The sequence below is a fragment of the Ambystoma mexicanum genome, chromosome 14 (assembly GCF_040938575.1).
Source record: "Ambystoma mexicanum isolate Mex_15411 chromosome 14, UKY_AmexF1_1, whole genome shotgun sequence".
Classification (NCBI taxonomy): domain Eukaryota; kingdom Metazoa; phylum Chordata; class Amphibia; order Caudata; family Ambystomatidae; genus Ambystoma; species Ambystoma mexicanum.
In genome coordinates this window covers 590,651,326-590,676,245 of record NC_090940.1, presented here as the reverse complement: position 1 = coordinate 590,676,245, position 24,920 = coordinate 590,651,326, and positions in this window count along the sequence as shown.

The following is a 24,920-nucleotide window of genomic DNA, read 5'->3' as shown; positions in this document are numbered from 1 at the left end:
CTTTCTGTTATTTTCACTCAGAAATGGCAAGTACTTTGGAATGGCTGAAGACAGCGACAATAATGGTACAGAGTGCTCTGCATATGCAAAATAGCGACCAGTATTTTAGAGGCATTCAACCTATGTATTTTTTTTTAACAGACCAGGAAAGAAAAGAAGAAAGGGCAACAAACGAGACAGAAGAAGACAGGATAAAAAAGATAGAGCCGAAAATGGACACATTGAACCACAATTTTCAAAGTTTACGGGAGTTTGTTATGGACTGTGTGAGAGGAAAAATTTGTTATCATTGCCCCACCTGCACGTGCCCTGCTTCTCGATTCCCTAGTGCACCATCCCCAAACCTTGAACAGGAAAATAGATGTTTTGACGAAATATCCATCCCTTCTTCCCCTCACAAATCTTCTCCTCATAATCAGCCCATGTTGAATCCTAATTCCCCCATATTTGTTTCCGTGTCCTCTTCCCCCGCTATTTCTTTAGAGTGATGTGTGTGTTTGAAATGTTTTCGTGCAGTAGTTGTAGAGAAAGAGTGCGTGTGTAGAATTCTTTTTTGAAAAGATGTGAAATGTTCACGAACAGCGCGCCTGTTCGACCTATCCGCAAGCAATGGAATGTGGGTGCTGTCTAATAGGAAGTAAGACGGATGTGATGTGTGACTGGACCATCTTTTGAACATGTGCACACATAAACAGAAAGGGGTGTTCAAAGGATGTACTACGTCGGCGTACCGCTTAGAAATGAGATAATACATGGTCGTAGAACACACAAGATGTCCGGAATAGGTGTAAATGAATAAAAAGGGATTGTGTGAAGGACAGTATAGCGGTCCATATTGGGCACAGTCAAAATGGTGCCATCCATAGAACAGGCACGGTGGCTGGCAAGTTCGTAAGCAAACAAAATGGAGTTGTCCTAAGGACACTGGAACTGTTCGTATAGTGAATATAGCATGCATGCACATGCGCAGTACAAACATGAGTATTGCGAACATCGGGCCAGTTCGTAACTGTCCGTCTCACTTGTGTCGCACTTTGAAGTAGTTTGAGAACCCGAACACTGTCCGTAGGACACTTGTGCGCATGTTTGATTCTTTGCATTTGCTGTCCAGGGGACTTTCATTACGGGGGCGGATGTGTTGAGGGCGTCATCTCATGACTGCACCTACGCTGAGCGTGGGGACTAGTTTCCGCGGTTTGTGTGCTTCTGCAACAATAAAAATGAACTTCTAGACACAAGGCAAAGTATTGTGGAGTGTAAAAATGTAATTTCACACATCCCAAACAGTAGACCACCTCAGGAGTTGCCATTTAAAATGTGTGTACTGCTTTGTAGGGATGGAGACGGTAACGAGGCACACCCCTGCACCCCTACAAAAGGCCACACCCCAAGCGCATCTTCATTGTCCTTCCTGCTGTAGCAGATTGAGGTGCGTTGCCTTTACTGCTATAGTGACCAAAAGGAAAGTAATCGGTATGGCTTCCATGGCTGCTGTTGGGTTATTAGCCTCTGCACCACCCCCAAACCCGCCACCATCCCCACCTCACCAAGGGCCTGCAGAGAGATATATGGTTAAGGATGTAGAGATTGAGGAAGAAGAGGAGGAAGAGAATGAATTGGAGGAACTCCGCACTCGGAGCACTCGGCGGGAGTCGTGGGTGTGGCGTTTGTTTTCCATTTATGGGAACGTACCAAAAGCACGTGCGAACCTGGTGAAGTGTAACCAGTGCGATGTGGTGTTGAGTCGCGGGAGATTTGGAGCGTACAGTTTTGGTACGACAACCATGAAGCGACACCTCACTTCATTCCACACTGCGGACATTCGCAAGGTGGTGCCATGTGAAGAGCGAAGACGTTTGAGTTCCTCCACAGCATCCTCGGAATCTGATCCTCCCACCACAAGGGACAGTCCAGTGGTGGAGCGCCTCCCTCCAGCTGCTTCACAAGCCATTCTCAATGCTGTGGACCCTTACCTTTCAAAGGTGACTGTAGTGTGTACGTATTGTGACGCAGTACTCTGCAGGGAGGAGAGTTTTTGAAGTGCTTTTGAGGCTGCAGTCACCGAGCACCAGAAGATTTGCTCCTCACCTAAATAAAGATCACCCTTATAATTTGCCTGTTCAGTTGCCCTTTCTTATCCCCGTGGTTGGTAAAGTACTATTTCCTTTTCCCCTTTAAGGTAGGCTCTGAAAAGAGCTGTTTTTTTAATTTATATTTGGCCATATATCGTACAGACATGTGGTATTTTATGTATTTTTTTGTATTTTTTGTCCTTGCTGTACTCTAGCAAACATTACAGAACCTGCTCTAAAGCAAGCCTTATGTTTCTAAAGAACATTGCATTTCCCCAAGAGGATAGCGCAACACCATCTCCTTGAAAGTAATGCGCATTGCTTGGAGCAATGTTATCGTGGCTACAAAAAAACATACCAACTCGTAGCATGAATGCACGCATGCCGCGATTGATGATGCACCCCCGATGCTTTGATCTGGACAGAACACAGAAGTGTTGTTCCATTGTACTTTGGGGAGTAAAGCAGAAAAAATAACTTTCGATGTTGGGAAGATGATCATGAGTGCTTCAACCAACTGTGCCAAATCTGCCAACAAAGTACCTGAAGTCAGGTATCCCAAGTGGCAAGCACCGTAGTGCAAAATTACCACATGAGGAGTGGTCATTCTATGCATGTCTCTGCAAACTTGCAGAATTGCCGCAGCATTGGCATCAGTGTCAGCGCTCAACACCACCTCCACTCCTCGCACATCGAAATGGTGTGCCACATGCCTACTCTCGGCATAGTGTTGTAAGCCTTGCACAAAAATGTCTCCAAGCAACAAAACCCTGACCCTCTACACCTCTGCCATTTTCAGTGTGCGCACAGTCTTTCGACACAAAAGAGTAATGTGAACATCTGATTGGCTGATGTCTACAGTCGTCTTTCCATGCAGCATTTGCTGTAGAAACCCGTATGTGACACACCCTACCAGCGAACAAGCGTTGCCTACGTGTGGCACGTAACTCTTACCCAGTCCTCCCACCCTTTCTACAGCGGTACCAAAGCGAGTCCCTCATTGGGCACAACTACGCGGGCGCACAATCATCCACCAATCACATAGAACATCGCTAATTTTAACTCCGTCATCAACATTGCGCAGTTCAAAATTACTGTCGATTATTCTTAATGGAAATCGCATACAATTGAAAAGCACCTACTTCACAAGCTACTGGGCAAGGATTGCACATTTCTACGTACAGCTCCATGCATGTCCACATGCATCAGTATAGAGTACAGGTATGTACATTTTAATCAGAGTGCATGTGGAAGCCTTCTGATTTAAAATAGACAAAATAATGCTGGTAAATTTCTATAGGGAACACATCACAACGCTCCCTCTTTTAAAGTGCAAAATTGCCGATTTGGCATTAACAAATCGCACGACTGCTTACTGTCTTCTGCATAACCTGTACACAAGTAGCAAGCATGCCTATTTGGGCATAACTCTCAACCATTTTTGTCTTAGAGGCGGGTGAAATCAGCCAATTTTGTTTTTGGCGGGTGAGACACCCATTGGAATGAATGGCCGTGCAGGAGGCTTGGCGTGTGAGTCTGCCCTTTACAAGGCGGGTGACACCCGCCAGAAGCGTGTGAGTTGAGAAGTATAATTTAGGGCAGACCTCAATTTTGTATGTGAAAATGTCTGAGTTTCTTTACTGTGTACTGCATACAGTAATGCTACATGCAATGTGATCGTATGAGAATAGTAATCGCTCCCGATTGTGGTGCTGACATGACCTTCAGAGGGTCTCCCGATTTGTGGACATCGTGCTTTTCTTTAAAAAGTACAGAATGTTTGCCCATCTAGTACTTTGCCCTATCACTTACAAACCTCTCTCCTATGCATACTACACTTTGTAAAGAACAAGGCATTTGCAAACCCTTAAAAAATGTAGTTTTTTTGAAGGACTTGCAAGTACCATATTGAAAGTAGTATGCAAAGACTGCACAGAGAGAAGTAAAATATGCACGTGGACTGGGTTGAAATATGAAAGTTGAATCCTCTGACAAAAGGAGTACAAGTCTGCAGTATCATGACCGCTGCAAACACACAAAGTAATTGATATTGTTTTTTTAATTCACAGTGAAGACTACTCTCCTGAGAATCAACAGCATCTACACTGCATACGACATATCCGAAGAAACCTGGTCATATTGCACAAATATGTAAGTACAGTACAACCTTCATATTGTATCTACTTCCCAAAGTGGCTGCGTGGGTTATTTGTTTATTTTGGGCACCAAAGTAAGCATTCATTTGTAAACCATTCTAGCTACAAATATCCATTTATTGAACAAAGAATAACAGGTGGAATGGCTGAGAAATCCTTGTGTGTTTGGTACTGAAATAACACTGGAAAACCGTAGAAGGTTAGATTGTGAAAATAAGTAGCGGTGGCAAGTTTTTGCCATTTCGGATATTAATATTGGTTTTCGCCATAAGTAGGGCACTTTGTACTCTCATCTAAAGCACATTGTACTAGTATCCAAACAGTAAAGTAGGCTTACCAAATGATAGTTAGAGGTCACTGTGCGTTGACACACCATGCCAAAGAGCTTCCCCATCACATTTATGCCCACATGCACACAGCACACACACATTGGACAACAGACCAAAATATAATTTTTTCTCAACAGACACTAAAGAATGCCTACCAAAAAGCAACTCTGTAGAAAGGAACGCAGAATTAGAGCAAAGAAAAATAAAGGTGCCAAAAGTAAGCATCCACCTGTTGTAGAGTTAGTGGAGAATCCTGGTACAAACCACCTAATGCAGTTGGGTAACATAATAAAAAAAAGTCTCAACTACTCAAACTGTACCTCCTCCATCAAAAAAGTGTAACAAAACACAGAAATGTTGTCAGAAAACGGCTGCCAGTACAGCTAACAAGTTTCCTTATAATCCTGATGGTGTAAGAAGAACCCATAGTAAAAAAAGTATTTTAGCAAAAATGTTTCGTCACAGAGTCCATCAGAATCTACTAAGAAGAGGACCAAAATCATCCTCACCCCTTAAAACGTACCGTAGAAAGTTAATTATACAAGCACTCGTGGACAGTGCAATCCTTCTTAAAAGGAAGTTGTTCATATTAGTGTTAAGAAGGATGAAAGCACTAACAAAAGTAAGTACCAAACTACAAATGAAACTCAGCAATAAACGGAATGTGAACAAAAATCATTTTTTGCATGTTTGTGGTGGTGAATGGAGTCACACAACAACCACAGGGCCATATTTTAATGAAGAAGCATACAAACAAAAACAAACAAACACAATTGCCATCCATAGCAGTGGACGAGGGTATGAGAAAATCAATACTACCATAATGGAACAAGAAACACTGCTTACAAAACTATCTTCTGAAAACTCAGAATTACCTCTCGATTCAGCAAAACCACACCGTCCACTATACAAATAGCCATGCAGATCAATGTGTGCCATTCCAAACAAAGCTTTCAAATCTTTATGTCAGTTCCTCAATCAATATGTAAAAGGTAAAGACAAAAGTAAAATGAAAGTAATGCAAAATATGAATATTTGTGTAGTGCCGAAAGACACAGGGCTAAAAGGACATTCATTAGCCTGCATTTCTGGGCCTATTTGCAAAAGTACCTTCCATGATATCAAAAGAATATCAGTACATCATTCCAAAGTAAGAAATGTAGTGTATAAAATATACTGTGCAAAAAGTCAGCTTCAGAATTAGGCAATTTAAATACCACTCTTCTGCATGGTACGCCCAAATACTTACAGGAAGAAATGGACCGTATTCAGAAAATGTATTTTGGAAGTGAGAGCCACGTAGAAAATGCAACAGTTTTAAAGCATAGTAGCGACAATTCTGCACATAGCAACCTTCTATTACACACATACGGAAAAGAAATACTAAAATGTAAAAGGTCATCGGCTGAAGTACCAAACCATTTGTGCGTATGTTGCCGCAGAACGTTTTATAAAAGGAGCACAAAAAATGTGGACATAGCATACAAAATAAAAAACAATGAAGACTCTAAATGGTTTGAATTAGCTTTGTACCTTTTAGCTGAAAGCAAATATGAAATAACTGAATGCCTAATATGTTGCAGTTACTGTACTGCAAAATTAGACAACAACCACACTTCTTCACGTGCAATTACAAATAATTTGGAATTGTTTCCATTACCAAAAATCCTGCAACAGCTCAAGATTTAGACAAAATGTGGAATACACATTCCACCTACTCTATGAAAGTGAATTAGTTACACTATGTTATGGAGGTGCACACATTCTGAAATCTGGAAGGCACTTTCAAAATATGTCAGGTACGCAGTTAATACAAAAAGTACCAGAAAAAGATGAGATTTTACAATCAAGTATAACAAATTTGTTTGCAAACATGCATGGTACAAAGGAATACTGGTTTAGATGGCACGGAGATGTGCGTTGCATGATCAGAAACCTTGGACCACCAAATTGTTTTTTTACGCTAAGTTGTGCAGAATATGCATGGGAAGATTCACATGATTTCCTACGCATAGCAAACAGCAACAAAAACAACATAGATATAAACACCTGGAGAACTTTGCTCTCTAGATCCAGTTAATGACTCAAGATATCATCGTTTCATTGCAATGCTACACTTTATTTGCAATAAAACTGTTCCTCCCCTTGGAGAAGTGCAACACTTCTTTTGGAGAAAAGAATATCAAGCGAGAGGAGCACCACATATTCACATGCTGTTATGGATCAAAGGTGCACCGAAATTTGGGCATGACAGTGATAGCACTGTTTTGCAGTTTAGCCAAAAATATGTCACAGGTGAAATCCCTTCACAATAGACTCGTAGTGAGCTGCATGGGCAGATTTTACAATTTCAAAGATACAAATGTGGCAAATATTGTCGCCGCAAATACAAAAAGAAAGGTAAATACTACACCAAATGCCGCTTTGGTTTCCCTAGACCAGTTACAGAAACAGGTGAAGTAACAACTTCATGTCTTCAGTTTGACATAGTGTTAAAGGTAAATCACCTAAAAACACATATTACATAAAAGGAAGGGAAGAATCAAAATATATCAATGATTACAATGCAATCATTGCCCTATTATGGAGTGCAAACATAGATGTGCTGTACATTGCAGCCAATTCAACTGCTGTTGCACGATATGTTACTTAAGAAAAGTAGAAAAAACAGAGCTTCAAGACCTCTGGGATGACCTAGCATCAGACAAAACATGATCACAGAAATTGTACAGCCTAGGCACAAAAAATGCTCTCTCATAGAGAATGTGGGGCCTATGAAGTAGCAGATTGTTTAACCGGCACTGCTTTGTATGGAAAATCAGACAACATAGTATGGCTCAGTCTTGGTCCTGCAAAATCTAGAAAAAGAGCGCTAAAATCATATGAGGACATAGAAACAATTGCCAGAAATGATCCCAACAGCCAAGACATTCTAAAAAACAACTTACTGGACACATACTATCCAAACAGGAGTACCGCGCTGGAAAGCATGTGTCTATACCACATAGCTCAAAAATTTGCATACAAAAATAATGTAAAACCCGATGAAAGCAAACGTAGATATAGAGTGACCGATTGTGAAGGTAGCTTAGTGAAACTTAACAAACAAAGCTTAATTAATCATGTGAAATTGTCATTAAAACTCCTCAACAGAAGGAACTATATTACATGTCTCTGTTACAACTTTTCAAACCATGGAGAAAAGAGGAAGACATACTAGATAATTATGAGTGCTATGAAGATGCTTTCAAAGCAAATGAAAGCACTATCACTGATGTTACCTTTACGCAGTACAAAACAATGTTACACAATGAGCAGCAACAGAAAGAAGAAATTCAGGCCCAACTAGATAAAGACTCTTCCGACAGTAGTCAACCTTCTGTAACAGGAAGTCAAGAACAATTAGGACAACCCCTAATAGGAAATGAGGCTGGAGTTGCTATGGCAGAAGTAGAAAACACTATGTATCAGTATCAAGAAGATGCAGAGGTCTTAACTGTACAACAAGGAAAACTTAACAATGATCAGCGCACCATTTTTGAAGAGGTAACAAAACAAATTGTGCATGGCATACAACACGAAAATAAAGAATGTACCTGCCAAAATTACAAACCTATACTGCTGTACGTCAGTGGTGAAGCTGGATCAGGGAAAACATTCTTAATCAAAATTATCAGCAAGTTCCTTCAACAATTGACAAACAACAAACTGTCAGCTGCTCTAACAGACCCCACAGGTTTAGCTGCCTACAACATAGGCGGTGTGACTTTACACCAATTACCACTGCTTCCAGTAGAGCATCAAAATAAATTAGAGTACTACAAACTTTCTGCAGAATCTGCAATGGAATTATGTAGAGTATTGAAACAAATGAAAATGCTCCTAATAGATGAAGTGAGCATGGTCTCCTATCTAATGTTGGCTTTGATTCAACTCAGAATGCAAGAAGAATTTAAAAGTAATAACGAAGAACTCTTTGCAGGGAAACACATTATCATTTTCGGAGATCTTCTACAATTGACACCAGTAGAAGGTGAACCGATTTTTAAAACCTTAGGCCACAAACTCTGCAGGAAAACTATTGGTAGCATAGGTAATGTTAACCTTTGGCAACATTTCCAATACAGAGAATTAACTGAGAATATGCGGCAATCTGCAGATCTCATTTATGCCAACATCTTAAAAAGTGTTAGAGTTGGTGTATTATCGCAAGAAGCACAAGCTGTATTGAAAAAGCAGCATATACATGCACTTTATGGCGCTAATGTATGTGCAACTGATGCTATGGAACAAATAGCACACAAAAATGTCAATTGTATGGCCTTAATGCCAACTCTTGCAAGCTGTTTCAAATTCAATGAAACAATGTTAAAGAAAGAAATGCAAGCAATAATAGAAATTTGCGCCACAGACAAACTAGACGTAGATGGTTTGACAGTACCCATGTGTGAGCAAGCCACAACAAGACTAAATAGTTCAGAAAATTCAATCTCCAACACAGCTGGGTTGGAAAAAGTATTGAAATTATCATTAAATTGTAGAGTAATGCTTAAATGTAACATTGACGTAGAACAAGGGCTAGTTAATGGAGCACTGGGCACAGTTGTTGGCTTTCAATCATACCCACGTGATAGTAGCATTCAGTTTGTAAATATTCGCTTTGATAAAGTTTCAGAAGTGAAAAGGATAGGGCGCTCAATGGCTCAATTTCTTCTCTTCAAAGACATGTATGTATGTAGAGAGCAATTTTCTCTAACTCTTGCATATGCAGTTACCATTCATAAATCGCAAGGTCTTACCCTAGAGAAAGCATTGATAGATATAGGAAAGACAGTGTTTAAGGAAGGCGTGAGCTACGTTGCATTATCACGCTGTCATGATGCCTATCCCCGGGCAGCTGGCCAAGCCCATCCGCCCCGGAAGCAGGCATCCGGACATCTGTTTAAACCTCAGAAGCCCCGGCTAGGGGCTATCTGGGTTCAGTCCTGGCACCTTAGGCGCCAGGCTCACAGTAGAAATCAGTCCTGGCGCCTAAGGCGCCAGGCTCATAGTCATCACTTACCTCAGGCAGACCATGCTGCACATGCATCCAGGCCAACGTGAGACCTGGAGGGACTATTTTTCCACAAGGACTACTTTTCACTCGGGTGTGGTTCTAGGGACTTCTTACCTGGGACTACTTTCAAAGCTATTTAAACCACGCCCGATCTTCAACACACGCTTCGCGTTATTCTGCATTTAGCAGCGTAACGCTCACCGTGTCTGCAAACCTGCATCCAGCCTTCTGCCACGCCCGCCTCGAACACGGAGCCCCTAGGAGACAAAGGAAAATAGAAGAAGAGGTTAGATTACAGACTTTAATCTGATTACTCACCTGATTTCGAATCCTGTATCACTCCGAGCCTGAAGGGATATTCTTCCGGCATGCGTCGCATCCCAGCTGCAGCTCCGCTCTATTTTCACCAGCCCACAGCATCTCCGACTCGGCGCTGCCTCTGTCACTTTTTCGCTGATTTTCGACACCTGGTGAAAAGGCAAGAAAAAGCAAGGTGAGTCTAAAGAGACTAAAAAGACAATCACTTATAATACAAGACTTACCTGATTATCACCGGAGGCTTTATTCTTCAATACGCCGCATCTAGGAAAAAAAGAAAAGACAGTGAGCTAATCTCACGCACCTGTACAGGATAGTTTGGATAATATAGACTCTTACCTGAACGCCGCCAGCAACCTCCAGTCAGAATTTGCCACCGCAAATCAACAGGGGAGTGCAAGAGTGAACTTTGGATATTTTGAACTCTTTAAAAACTTGGCAAACTCCGGACTAAATAATCGTCCAGGACTCCAACACCTAAAACCAGTGAAGTAACTGGTATCTACGCGCCCTTGCATGCCACGCAGGATGGAGAGCTCACCAATTAAAAACATAAGGTGAGGACACTGACCGGGAATATCGGAGGTGGCAAGTGGGGAGAACGGGAGCAGGGAGGGGGAGTCTGCATTCACACCTACGGGGCTAAATACCTTTCTCCATCTACAGGAGAATATTTCTACGAGTCAAGCTTACAAGACTGAGGGGGTCTGCCAGACGGTCATCTTTGCCCTACGCTTCACGCTGGTGGAGGTCGCAGCTGTCCGGGTTCGATCTACGCCCCTGTGGGAACCAGGTGAGCGTAACACACGCTTACGTACACTTGACGGTCTATTACTAATAAACTTTGATTCAAGTAAAGCCAAAGCTGATATTCCTTGCATTCTAGAATACAATAAATTGCGTTCACTGTACACCCCTCACCTGAAACAATACCCTGTTCCAGATAAAGTGAAACATGGTAAAAGAAAGTAAATGAAACAGAAATGCAACAGAATGCAACAGGAAATTCTGCAAAAAAAAAGAAGCTAAAGTTTCATCAATTTCCGCAAACATAGAAGAACTTACTGGGAATGTAAACCAGGCACGTCGGCAAAGAAGCAACAGAAAAACCGAAAAATGCACTTCGATACACAACTTGCTGGCCCATTCAAATTTACAAATGAAAGTGGGGTAAGTTGCTATGCAAATGTAGCAATGAATATTCTATTTCAATTGCCACCAATTGTTAACAATATTTACCTGCACAGCACAGACCAATAGTGTTTGCAAATGTTAGTGCTGCATAGAAATGCAACAAGCAATCCTGACAACACATACAGTGTTCATGGAGTAAGGGAACAATAGGACGACTGTGCTGGATTGGTGAGATTCACTATGAACTCACAAGAAGATCCACAAGAATGTTTAATGTACATACTATTAGTATTGGAAAACAAAAACATACCTGTAATTGAAATCTTCCAAATTTCGTACATGCAGAAACATACATGCACTCTCTGTAACAAAGTGATACAGGAAGAAATCCCTTTGGCCAGGCACCCAATACTCCACGCACTCCCAACAACTTGCCAATCAAAAACGCAACACTACGGGTGTGTGCATGGGTGGCACATGTGGCGGTGGTTGTGGCCAGGGCCTACAGTCTTGTAAGTAAGGCCTTCTGCCTTCGGCCGACGGCCATGCATCCAAGACTCTAGGCCCTGGCCACAACCACTGTAGCATGTGCCACCCATGGCGGCGTACTAATGATTATAATGATAACCATTAGAAAAAATAATGCATTCATGGCATATTGTGAATTTCAATGTTCCCTAACACCACACGTGTCCTTACAAATCAAACAACTCCCCCTTGCACTGCACGGGCTGAAATACAGGCCTTATTGGAGCCCTCATTTTCTGTGCGTACAAGGAGGCCACAGGACATATGTCCTAAAGTAGCTATAAGTGTACTATTAGGTGCATGGCCTTTGGCCCTGCACCCAAGAGTGGAGATTCTCCCCACAACCACATCTTTGTTCTTGGGTGCCTGGCCTTTGGCCAGACACCCAACACTGTACGCACTCCCCACAACTTGCCAATGAAAATGCAACACAGGGGGTGTATGCATGGGTGCCACATGCGGCGATGGTTGTGGCCAGGGACTAGAGTCTTGGAAGTAAGGCCTTCGGCCTTCGGCCGACGGCCATGCATCCAAGCATCTAGACCATGGCCAGAACCGCCATATCATGTGCCAACCCTGGCAGCGTACTAATGAATATAATAATAGCGATTGGAAACAGTAATGTATGTGTCCTTACAAATCTAACAACTGCCTGTGCACTGCACGGGCTGAAATACTGGCCTTATTGGACCCCTCATTTTCTGTGTGTACAAAGAGCCCACAGAACATACCTCATAAAGTAGGTGCAAGTGTATTATTGGGTGCATGCCCTTCGGCCCTGCACCCAAGGGTGCAGGATCTCCCCACAACAACCTCTTTGTTCTTCGGTGCATGGCCTTCGGCCATGCACCCAACACTGCATGCACTCCCCACAACTTGCCAATGTAAATGCAGCACAAGGGGTGTATGCATGGGTGCGACATGCGGTGGTGGTTGTGGCCAGGGCCAGAGTCTTGGAAGTAAGGCCTTTGGCCTTCGGCCGATGGCCATGCATCCAAGACTCTAGACCCTGGCCACAACCACCGTAGCATGTGGCAACCATGGCAGCGTACTAATGAATATAATAATAGCCATTGGAAACAGTAATGTACGTGTCCTTACAAATGTAACAACTCCCCCATGCAGTGCATTGGCTCAAATACTGGTCTTATTGGACCCCTCCTTTTCTGTGCATACAAGGAGGTCATACAACATACGTCATTAAGTATGTATAAGTGTACTGTGCGTACAAAATGTCCATACACATTACATCATGACGACCGACCCCCAGAACAAGTGCATTATGCACCCATATGTTAAGACTGTAGCCCCTGGCCACTACCACCGTAGCATGTGCCACCCATGGCGGCGTACTAATGCATATAATAATAGGCATTGAGAAAAATAATGTGTTCACGACATGTTGTCAATTTCAATGTTGCCTACCTATACCTGTGTGCTTTCAAGAGATACAAATTTCCTGTCCACTACATGGACTGCAGTGTTACAAATTTCCTGCCCAGTCCATGGACTCAAGTGCTATCGTTATTACCCCCCACATTTACTGTACGTACAAGGTGTCCATAGAAATTACATCATGACGACCAAAGAACAACTGCATGACTCACCCATTTCTTACTGTGTCAACCTTTCCCAATGCTGTGTGACACAGCAAAATTGGGGAACGAAAAAAACGTGTACACTGATTGTTGCTCCACTTTCCATGGATCCAAGATGTCGGGAGCATCCAAACCATCTGACGCAGAACAAGTCTCGCAGCAGCCAATGGGCAGAGACGTTGCGTGCACACGGTTATGATGGCAGCCCCTTAGCCAATCGGTTTCTTGTTCATCGACCGAACAGGGAAGTGTGACTGCGGAGCGAACATAGATATCACTAATTATTTCAGACCTACTTTTTCATAATTATAAATAAACGTACTACACGTATGGTGACAAAATTTACAAAAGCATGCTTTCTGGACCAAGCCCCTGTACCTTCCGCAGATTTCGTCAAAATCCGTCCAGCAGTTTCACCTGTAGCCGTGCGCAAAGTTTTCCCCCCATTCATTCTATGGGAAAAAAAGACATTTTGGGACCCCCCTATAACTCCGTTCCCCCTGGACAAATTGTCACCAAACTTTACAAAGGAATTCAAAGTTGCCCATATACTTTCTTTGCAAAGTTTGGTGAGGATTCGTCCAGGGGGAGCGGAGTTATAAGCCGCCCAAAAAGTGCTCTTCCTATGGAAACAGCAACTTAACCATAACTACATGGCCACTACCGTGGCCATGTAATATATATATATATATTATATATTATATATAATATATATATATATATTATATATATATATATATATATATATATATTATATATATATATCTATATATATAGATTTATATATATATATATATATTATATATATATATATATATATATGGAAAAGGTTATAATGGATTTGTTTTGGGTTGGTCTGGCTGGGGGTTAACGGAGGGATTCTGTGTGACCCACCCCCTTCATTTTATACTGCAATTTAAAAATGAGACACTCTGTATGTAAAAAAAAAAAAAAGAAGTGTGATTAACGAACCACTCAACAATATTGTTTTGCAAGTATATCTTTAAATACATTTCTTAAACACCCCAATCACTTTGTAAACTCTAAATTACTGGCTTCACTATTTCGTATCTTCTTGTGTTTGGGATACACTGTCCCTTTTAATAAAGTGTTTTTATAACAATTTAATTTGTTTTGTTTTTAACTCCAGCTGTGGCATTTTTAGCTCCTCGCAGTGGATTATTGGCAGCTCTTTCAGTTGTATGCAAATCAATAAACAAATACATGTTGAATCCAGCGGTTGCTAAGGATTTCTCTTACAAAGAAAATAAATATCCAATTTTGATAATGTTGAACTGCACATCCCCCCATCACCCAGGTTCAACTTTTCAAGTTCTTTGCTATCACGAACAGACATGAGAACCGGTCTGTGTGATTCCAGAGAATACATCACAGACAACGTTGTTTCCGTGAAAACAATAACAGTGAAACAATGTTGATTTTTGTTTTTGGGGGGTTCCCCCTCTCAAATCTCTCGTTTCTCTATGTGCTTAAACCAACCCCAGTCCCTGCCATTTTACCCCCTTACCCCACCCCCATATCTATTTTTAAATATTGTTGATGTTTTTTCTCTGGTCTTGTTTCTCTGTTATAGCATTCTCTGTAATCAAATTCTCTATTATCACTGGGCACCATGAGAGCCTTATCATCATTTATCCCACACCATTAACAAAATGCATTATCTGTAGCAATTTAACAATACAAAGCAGAGAAGTCTATTGTTTACTGAAAATGTTAATGTTCTTAAGACCAGAATCGAACTATAGATAGCCCTACAGAGCCTAAGAACAATTTAACAGGTATTTTAAAATACAATAAAAGGCCTCAAGGGTGGAATAGATCCGGCAATTTAGGGCCCTTTCCTCGCAGAGAAAAGGGAGACCCTAAGCTCGTATGTAACTGACTGATGGCTTGAAATGACATCTGCTTGCCATCTCCTACTAGCTCTGGAATTGACAGAAGCACAATTCAGAGAAAAGCCACTCCCACCCAAAGGCGTAGCCAGTATTGTCTAATAAGTGGGTCCCGAAGCTAATGTATTTGGGCCCACTACATTGACATTAACATCTGTAAATGCCCACACAGCACATTTATTGATAATGGGTGGGCCTTTCCTGCTCAGGCCATACCCTATCTACGCCTCTGCTCCCACCCACGTGCATTGAGGATGAAAGAAATGCCATGCTGTCCTGATCAGAAGCAGAATACCAACAGCTGGCACCTCCTGGCGAGGGGGCTTAGCATTGTACGGGCAATATAGGGGACTAATTACCGTTGACGCAAAGCACCTATCGCTGCCTAGCAGTAAGGCCTAGATGGAAAGAGATTGCAAAAAGAAATGCCCCTCTGCCATTAAGGGTGGAAAAGAGGGGAAGGCAGACTCAGTTTATCCCTAATTGGCTTTTCCTATGCCCTTCCTTGACCATCGGTCAAGATGTCTTCCAGGCAGAGATATCCTTACTTGGCAGAAGGAGACCACATGTTGTTCCCTCACCTGGTTGGGCACCTCTGTGGCCAAAGGATTTGGGGATGGATGGAGTGTCAGATGCCAAGCCAGCCACACAGAACAAGAGTGCCAGCAAGACTCTTGGGTGCCTGCTGACAACAACTCTCAGGTTAAGGTCTTATATGGATCCTGGTGGATCAGGATGGAAGGGTGAGCGTTGCATGGCTATTCCACATGGATCCACGACCACCAATGGAAATAGACAGAGGCTCCTTCTGGGCGACTTTTGCCCCGCAGGCAGGAACCTCCTCCTGACAAAGCTAGACTTCCATAATCGTGGAGTATGGACTACTTGGTAGCTGCCCCTCCTACCACTAAGTGTCCTGTAAACCCTTTCTGAGTAATATGACCCTAGTTATTTAATGCAATCAACATAGCAAACCCTTTGGCAACCATAAGTAAACAGTAGTAACTAGGCCCTAAGTTTGAACTTAGTCTGCCAGGACGGGTCAGCAAAATGATTTTCAAACTGAAAACTCAAGCCCACATTTCTGGTGAGAAAGAAATGTTTTTTCATTAAGTCTTTGAAAAATAATGATATGATACGGCATTTATAACGCGCCTATACACAAGTGTTTCAAGGCGCGACGAGGAAAGGGAGGGGAAACAGAGGGAAGATATAGACAGCGATATTACTAGGCCAGGTGACATTGAGATCGCGCAAGTGCAGGGGAGGGGGAAAGGGGGAAAAGTGGGGGGGGCGAGGAGGCAGTGCAGTACATAGGATAGCAGTAAAATAAATAAACATAATAAATAAAAGTGCAGATCTCAGGTGTCAAGTGCTAGAAGAGCTGTAGTGACATTTACTATAATTTCTCCATTGTCAGGCAGTGGCGGACAGACTAACAATTAATTAGATTTCGGAAACAAGCTGTTTGTGTATTTGTATATTTTGCTTAGAATGTTAGCGCTTAAGATGTCTCAAGGCTGGAGGCATCAAAAACAAAAGACAGTCAATGGAGCGATCCCGGGTCATGTGCCATACATTAGGGGGGGTGATAATGAGCAGAAAATGGGCAAATGATGGGGAGTATGTGTTGCACATACTGGGGTCAGAACAGACTATACCAGAGGTCCGCAGCATTTGGCCCCCCAGATGTTTCTGTCTGCAACTTCGTTCAGCCCCACCAGCGTCGTCAATACTGATGGTTCATGGGAGTCGCAGTCCAAACCATCTGGAAAGACAAGGGGCCTCATTCCGAGTATGGCGGTAAGGGATAGCGGCCACCGCTAACGAGAGCGGTGGCGGTAATCCCTTACCGCCATACTCCGAGTTCCCTTAGCGCCATGGTGCTTTTAACACCTGCTTTTAGCAGGCGTTAAATACCATGGCGCTAAGGGACCTTGATGTTAATTACGCCACCGTAATTTACGGTGGCGTAATTGACGCCTTCCCCACTCCCATTATGCCCTATGGGGCAAGAATGGGAATGGGGAAGGGTAAATGGGGATTGGGGAATTACCGCCCCGCCAACCTTGGAATGGGGCGGTAATTCCGCCAACCACCAAGGCGCTGCCGGTCCGGGTACGGCGTCAACCAAGGCGTTAATAGCGCCATTGGTTAGCGCCGTACTCGGAATGAGGCCCAAGGTCTTGTAGAGCTGGGGAAGAGTCTGATACTTCAAGGGCAAAGATGTGACAATGGGTGTTGCTAGGTCTGCATAAGATCTGGGGCTACGCTAATGGCGGGACTGTCGGAGCTAGCTATAGCCTTTTAGTTGTAGCCCCTGAGATTCTATCTGGGGCTACAACCAAAAGACCTGGGGCTATAGCACCCTAAGTCCCCCCCCTAGCAACGCCTCTGGATGTGACTGACCATGCTTCACATCGTTCAAAATATCCTCTATTGTGACTGTATTTATGACACTAGCATCCTATTGAGCCGTTGGGGTGTGTTTTAATGTCAACCGCAAAAACAGTTTCTGCAGGAAAAAGTGGTTGTCAATGTGCTATGTTGAGTCTTTTTGTGAATGGATGTAAATATAACATGGAAATCGCGTCGACTCTGTGATCCGTGTCATAATTTCATCCATCCTAAATGCTGTCTGCCATGGTGGTGCCTGGTAGATGGCATTTGTGCAATTTTCTATGGAATCTGCCTGGTTTTTCCGGGTGTGAAAACAGGCACTTTTACAAAGGTCATCACTCATGCCCACTCGCTTTGGAGTCAATGCAGATGGAGGTGTACGCAAATACTCTGCATCGAGCGATGGATGGTGGTGGTGGTAATACACCGATCACTGCAGCTTCATGCAGAAAAGACATGAAAATGTTATGGTTCGTACTTTACCCCATCCACCTTTGTTAAAATGGCCGCCATTGTGGGGTTTTCCATTTTGCACACCAGATCATTGTTGGCTTGAGGGAATATTCAGCATTTTGGAGGGTCAGACTCCTCAAATCTCATGACAATCCCCATGCCTGCAGGTAGTCTAGGCTATCTTAATCTTGGGTGTGTTGGGGTTTGGATCCATCAGTAATTTGCCAGGTAAGTGGCGGTGTTACAGAAACTTTGTAGCGAGGCAAGTGCAATTCGTACCAAGGCAACAAAGTTCCTAGCACAAAAACATATTCTTTCAACGCATATTTGCAAATCGAGCAATGATTCCATAATACCTAGGCGAGGGATCAGCAACCTCTGCTTCTCCAAATGTTTTGGACTACAACTCAGAACTAGCCAGCATAGGCAAGGGATCATGGGAGTTGCAATCCATAACATCTTGAGAGCCCTAGGTCACAGAATTATAATTGGTTATTCATAATGCTCTTAAAGAGGTTCCTAAGGGACTGGGGATCGAAACTGTGTTGCTCTGTGTCATCTTGCTTTCAAGACGAGCACTTTGGACCTGAGCTATCCTCCCAAACTCTATGGCCTAGTAGTCTTTTGCTCTCCAACACCAGATTTCCCGTGAAACTCATTGACCGGACAGCATACTCCCAGCTCAACTCCTTTGTAGAATCCAACTGTCTCCTCGGCCCCGCACAATCAGGCTTCAGACCGCCACATGGAACAGAAACCACTCTGATCTCAATCTGGGATGATCTCAAGGTCACTGCAGACACTGAAGGCTGTGCAGCACTGATTCTCCTCTATCTCTCTGCAGCCTTTGACATGGTTAACCAATCAATCCTCCTTGAGTGCCTTCACTCCCTAGGAATCTGTGGCACTGCTCTCAAATGGATCGCCTCCTCTCCCATTTTGTCTCAACTACTTGCTCAGTGAACACTGGAGTGCCGCAAGGGGCACACCTATCTGCTCTCCTATTCAACCTCTGTATGACCACTCTACCAGGAATTATCTGCATGCACAACATTTCCTGTTACAACTATGCTGACGATACCCAAATTATCCTAAGAATTCCCAAGTCAGGCACCAACCCCCATTCCGACCTTGAAGCTTGTCTCTGCGATATTCATCAATGGATGACAATCAGCCACCTCCTTTTGAACCCTGATAAAACTGAAATCATGGTTTGGACAATACTGCCTTTCTACCACATCTACCATATCTGTTCCCATGGGCCCTGTCCCTTGGCCTCCCCCGCCCCACCTTTTCTCCCATATAGTGAAAAACTGGACCCTCTCCCATCAGATCAACAACTGGTCAAAATGCTGTCACTGGAAAACAAAACAAAATGCAGAGGTGGAAGGCACAACTGTGTCAATAATACGTGTTTAGGCCATTAAGTTGAGGTATGATCATAATTCTCAAAGGTGTTTCCTGAATTTCTGGTGCAGCAGGGAGAATCTCGAGGCCACTCGGGATTCAGAAAAAAGAAGCACTAGACACACACCAGCCGTTGCCAGCTGGTAGCCCTATGCTGCACTCTTGATGGGACAGAGTCCCCAATGTTATTTTGTAGAGTCTCGTGAGTCTCATCCCACTCCCTATCGGAGAGGTTTTAGGTCACGAGAGTCAGAAATGTAAGTATTCTTACGATGCAACCAGCATTTATTCAATACATCATATATTTATAAGTCAAGGTGTTTTGAATCTCTGCCTATTAGCTCATCTCCAGCAAGGCACCACCACTCTGAGACGAGACAGAATTTAAACAGAAAAAGTCTTGCTTATATCAGTTTCACTAAGAACCATTTAAATTAAATTAACAACACACTATTTCCTAATAGTGTGGGAAAACATTGTCAACAACAAAAACGTATAGCATATAGAAATTTTAACAGTAGATGGGGCTAAAAAACCGTCCCCACAGGTACAGAGGTGTACTCAGATAATTATACACATTGTAACATCTTCAATTAAATAAGGAATTCATATGTTGCTGAGTAACATTGGTATGATTGTCCTTCTGAGCAGTACACTTCTTTCCGCTCAGAGTTTTATAAACACACTCCTGTCAATCATGTGTGCCGACGCGTTTCGGATTAAACAATCCTTCTTCAGGGCGGGGTATGTTACAGTTTCATGAGTGTCCATAAACTCCTACAACAAGGAGGGATATACTAGTTAGTCTTATGGGAAAATAAAGGGATTTCACCAGTAACTCTTAAGAGAAGGTGCAGTACTGACCTTAATTCCTGTGTGTATGGTCAAAAACCGGTGTCAACCTGTGTAATAAATGTGCAAACGTGCAAAATCAGAATTTGTTCTGTTGCATGAGTGAACTTGTAACATGATGTAAATACGTTCTTGGCATACTCACCCGGACGGAAGATAACCATCTCTCCCCGGGTGAAAGAATGGTGATAGGCTGTGACTTCCAGTGCGCAATGGCTGAAGGCAAAAACAGAACAGATGTGTGCCATTTATGCGTGATATTTATTGGCAGTAGATAAATAAAATGCTGTCACTACCACCTCAAATTTCTCAGATGCATCGTGCCCTACCTCTCTTATCCAAGCAGACTTACTGCAGTTATGTCTATTGTGATGTATGCCAACTCCCTATAACTAGGAGCTCTGTCATACCAACTCAACAAACTCCAAAGAGCCACAAACGCTGCAGCAAAACTGCTCCTTGCCTTGGGTGAAAGAGACCATATCTCACCAGCTCTCCGAACCCTCCACTGGCTCCCAGTCGGATGAAGGGCCACCTTCAAGACCATGTGCATCACTCACAGAGCAGAGCATAAGACCGGCCCATTGTACCTACAAGAAAAGATAAAACCATACCTCCCATCTTACACCCTAAGATCAAGCACTGTCCTCCTTCTAGTGATTCCAATGAACTCTGTCAGGATCGGGGGATCCGCCTTCTCAACCTTGGCCCCAACTCTGTGAAACTCACGCCCCCCACATATTCCACACACCCAAGACTATATGATGTTCTGCAATGCTCTAAAAAGGTGTCTCTTTCCATAATACCAACCACGACCACCTGAAGCGATTAGAACCTTGCAACCAGATGAGTAATGCTCAAGGAGATCTGGAGCAATGACACCAAGAAATACACTTATTAAGTCACTATTAAGCAAACACACCCTTGAAATCCGGCATAGCGAACGCCTTAGATCATAACTCCACCCACACTCTCCTCCCATATCAGTATGCTTACACTCTACTCTACGCCATCACATAATTAGAGCTCAGTTACACCCCATGATCAATTTCGGCCTAGCTGCTCACATACAAACATTACCCCACGAACACCTCTTCATTCTAATAAAACGCAGCTACATCCTATGACAAACCGGCCTAGCTGCACACATAAATGTCCTACACAGGCCTAAAGCAGCCAGAATCCAGTTGTGGTTGCAACCTCTAGACTGCACACATCCAACTGATATCAATACCACCATACCCAAAGCTAGGATGCAGCTACTATCAGGCAATTGCATCAGCTGCACACATAAATGGAGCACGCAAGCACCCTATGACACCTTACTCTATCAACTGACCTTGGCTACGATCCCTGAGGGTGTTCAACCTACTAGCGCTTTGAGGTTCCAATGATATATAGAGCGCTATATAAATGCCAAATAACATAACATAGTGGACAAAATACATTGAGAGAATGTTTTTTACACTACGTTTTCCCCAGTGGAAATTGCACTCACACTGGAGCAGGGCTCTTGCAATTAATCCATGCTCTTTACAGCGACAAACATCAGCGGAGAGTTCAGTAGGCGATCACTCCAGCCCTGCCTTTCTCCTCTTTCGCAAATGCTCTCCGATGCTTCCCTACTGATTGTCCCCTTTTTCTTCCCGTACTTGCCCCCTTCCTCCTCCACTCTGGCCCAATCTCGAACATCCTGAAATGTCTCAGTAATTGCTTTCGACACAATGACAACTGCATCTCTGGAAGCCAGGCGGTGAAAGCTCTTCCAAATGAACTGACGGGCCATTCTAATTTGTGACCTAGTTTTAAAAAAAGAAATCTTTAATTCCATTTGAAATAAAATAAAGTGAAAGTGGTACTGGCAGGCTAGCAGGAGAAACACGCGCTAGAATGTCTGGGTGGGGAGTGCATTTCTGCTTTTAAACAAGCAACCTGTGTGCACGTGGAGGAAAGGTGCCCACTGTCACTTGGAAGGATGGATGCCATATTTATTTTCTCTAAAAATAAATTCTAAAGTACTCCCCCAACGAATCATGCAGGCCAGTGATAAATGTACATAGAGCTACATGTGGATTTAATTTCAATCATATGGCAGAGAGGACACCCATGAGTTAGATACAGGGGGCCTGCAACCTGCGGCTCTCCACTAGTTTTGGACTCCAACTCCCATGTTTCTGTACCATTGACTATGCTGGCTAAGGGTCATGAGAGATGTAGTCCAAGACACCCCCTAAGGAGCATGGGCAGGCTATTGCTAGAATTAATATGTTCAAAGGTGCCTTTACTGCCCTGCTGGGTGGGCGTGAGGCTTCATTCTATGGGACAGAGGGTCCCATAATTGTTTGAAAAAAGCAGCCATTTTGAGTTAGGGGTCATCTTCCAAGGATTGGAGAAGATGGCTGACACATCAAGCATATAATTTGCTGTAAAAGTAGGTTCTGATGTATTATTTAGTAATAGGAAGTCAGTGAGCCAAGAGGGCAGCCTCAGCAGCAAAATATGTAGGTCACTTCTGTGCTCAACCTGTTTCATCTATCGCTTCACTATGCATTCATCTCCTCTGGAGTGTTCCTGGTTTTGCTCAGACAGGTTATCTTCTGGTGCAAGAGATACAGCGGTGCTTCTGGGAGTTAGCCAGAACTCTGGTCAGGACGTGGGTCTAGTACGGTGACCTGCAACCTTTAACTTGCTACACACACACATATTAAACTACAACTCCCATCAGCATCGTCCAGCACAGTAAGGTCAGGGATCATGGGAATTGCAGTCCAGAAATCTAGAAAGCCACAGTTTGCAGACCCTTAGTCTAGTAGAAATTGCAAATTACTTGCTTTTTGGCTGCCGTGTCCGTGGAACCTATCAGTGGGTGTGAGATGCTAATGTGACAGGGTAGCAGTATTTTCTGGGGATATCCCACCGCTGACCTAATTTGGATATTCACGTTTTGTCAGTGAAAGCCTTCCTTATCTTCCAGACTCTTATATTTGGCTGCTCATTTCGGTCTGCCTCAGTCTGTTCTTCAAGCAGTCTGGCAGCTGTATGTCTTTCATAGAAGAGGGTGGACTGAGGAGTATCTCTTGAAGCTTAGTTGAGAATGTTCCATACTTGAAGGAAATTGTGGGATTCGGACATCAGAGGTCGCATGATTTACGGGAAGGGGAGGGCAGAGGTGAGGGGGGTGTTACTGTGCCGGGCGCACATGCATCCTCTTTTCCAAGTAAGGGAGGTTGCAAAAGCACTACAGGCCCACTCGAGAAGTTGACCAGTTGCAACTGCCACTCAGATGCCAACACAGTACCTGGTGGGCAAGAACGGCTGTGCTGAAGAGGCTGGTGCCGATGTAAGCATGTCTGGGAGTAACTGATGGAGCAGGCATCTTCTGGAGTCTGGATATCCGATTCTGGAGTGCAGAACCATCTTGAGGCTTTTGTTGGTGGGAGTACCCAACATCAATGGTAGTGGTTGTCAAGGAATTCCCCCTTTCTCACCTGGGAGCAATCCTTGCAGGATTTCTTGGGCGGTGTCTTCTTACGCACAGACCTGGTCTTGTATAAGCCCGCGTGAGCCTCTTCTGACTCCAGCGTGCGTTCAGAGTTCTAGGATTCAGACACTCCGGGATCCAGGAACGAAGAAGGTAAGCACACAGCACACGAGTCCGGGAAACAAGGAGGAAGGAAGAGGGTAATGGGAATGGAATTAGGAGGTCCAGGAACAAGGACAACAGTGTAGCGAACTACGGAGCACACGTCTAATCGCTGCTTGCAGTAGCATTGAGATGCGCAGGCCTGCAGGGGCACGGCCTATTTGTAAATACGCTACGTCTGACGTAAGGACAAGGAAGATGTTGCAGGTTAGACGGCCATGTTGGGAGTATCAAGGAGTGCAAGCCACATTGTGACAAGGACCATGAGGTCCAAAAGGGGTGTGTTCTGTGGATCATGACAGCATGCCCCCTCCGAAGACTCGTTCCACCGGGTTTGCCCGGGTGTATGAGATGGTATCTTCTGAGCAATCGAGGGGTATTCAGGTTAGAAGCTGGTTCCCAGGTTCTGTCACTTGGAGGATATCCTTTCCATTCAACAGGTATTGAAGCTGACCCCATTTATACCTGGAATCGCATATTCGGGACACTTCATATTCCACTTGGTCGTCCACCACCACCGGAGGGAGTCTGCAAGATTTCCGGGAAGACTGGATGTAGGGTTTTAATAAAGAAGTGTGAAAAACTGGGTGAATCTTCTTCCAGGAGTCGGGTAGCTTGAGTCGGTATGAGACAGGATTTATGATTTCCTTGACGCGAAATGGACCATAGTACCGGGGGGCCAGTTTGTTTGGCCGTAAGTGTCAGGGTAGTAGCTTCGAGGACAACCAGATTTGATCACCAACTGCATATGAAGGCCCTGGTCTTCTTTTAGAATCAGCATTTTGTTTAGTTCGTATTCTGGCTTTCTCTAAGTGTTAGTTGGCTTCCTTGTGTACATTGATGAGTGTTTCCATCCAGGAGTCAACGGTAGGAACAGGTGTGGGATGTGGAAGAACAGAGGGTAACACTGATGGATGGAATCCTTGACTGCAATAAAAGGGGCTGGTGTTTATTGCCGAATGATCGGAATTGTTGCACGCGAACTCAGCCACGGGTATTAGGAGCGACCAGTCGTCCTGAACCTTAGTGGCGAAACAGAGAAGGTATTGTTCCAGGGTCTG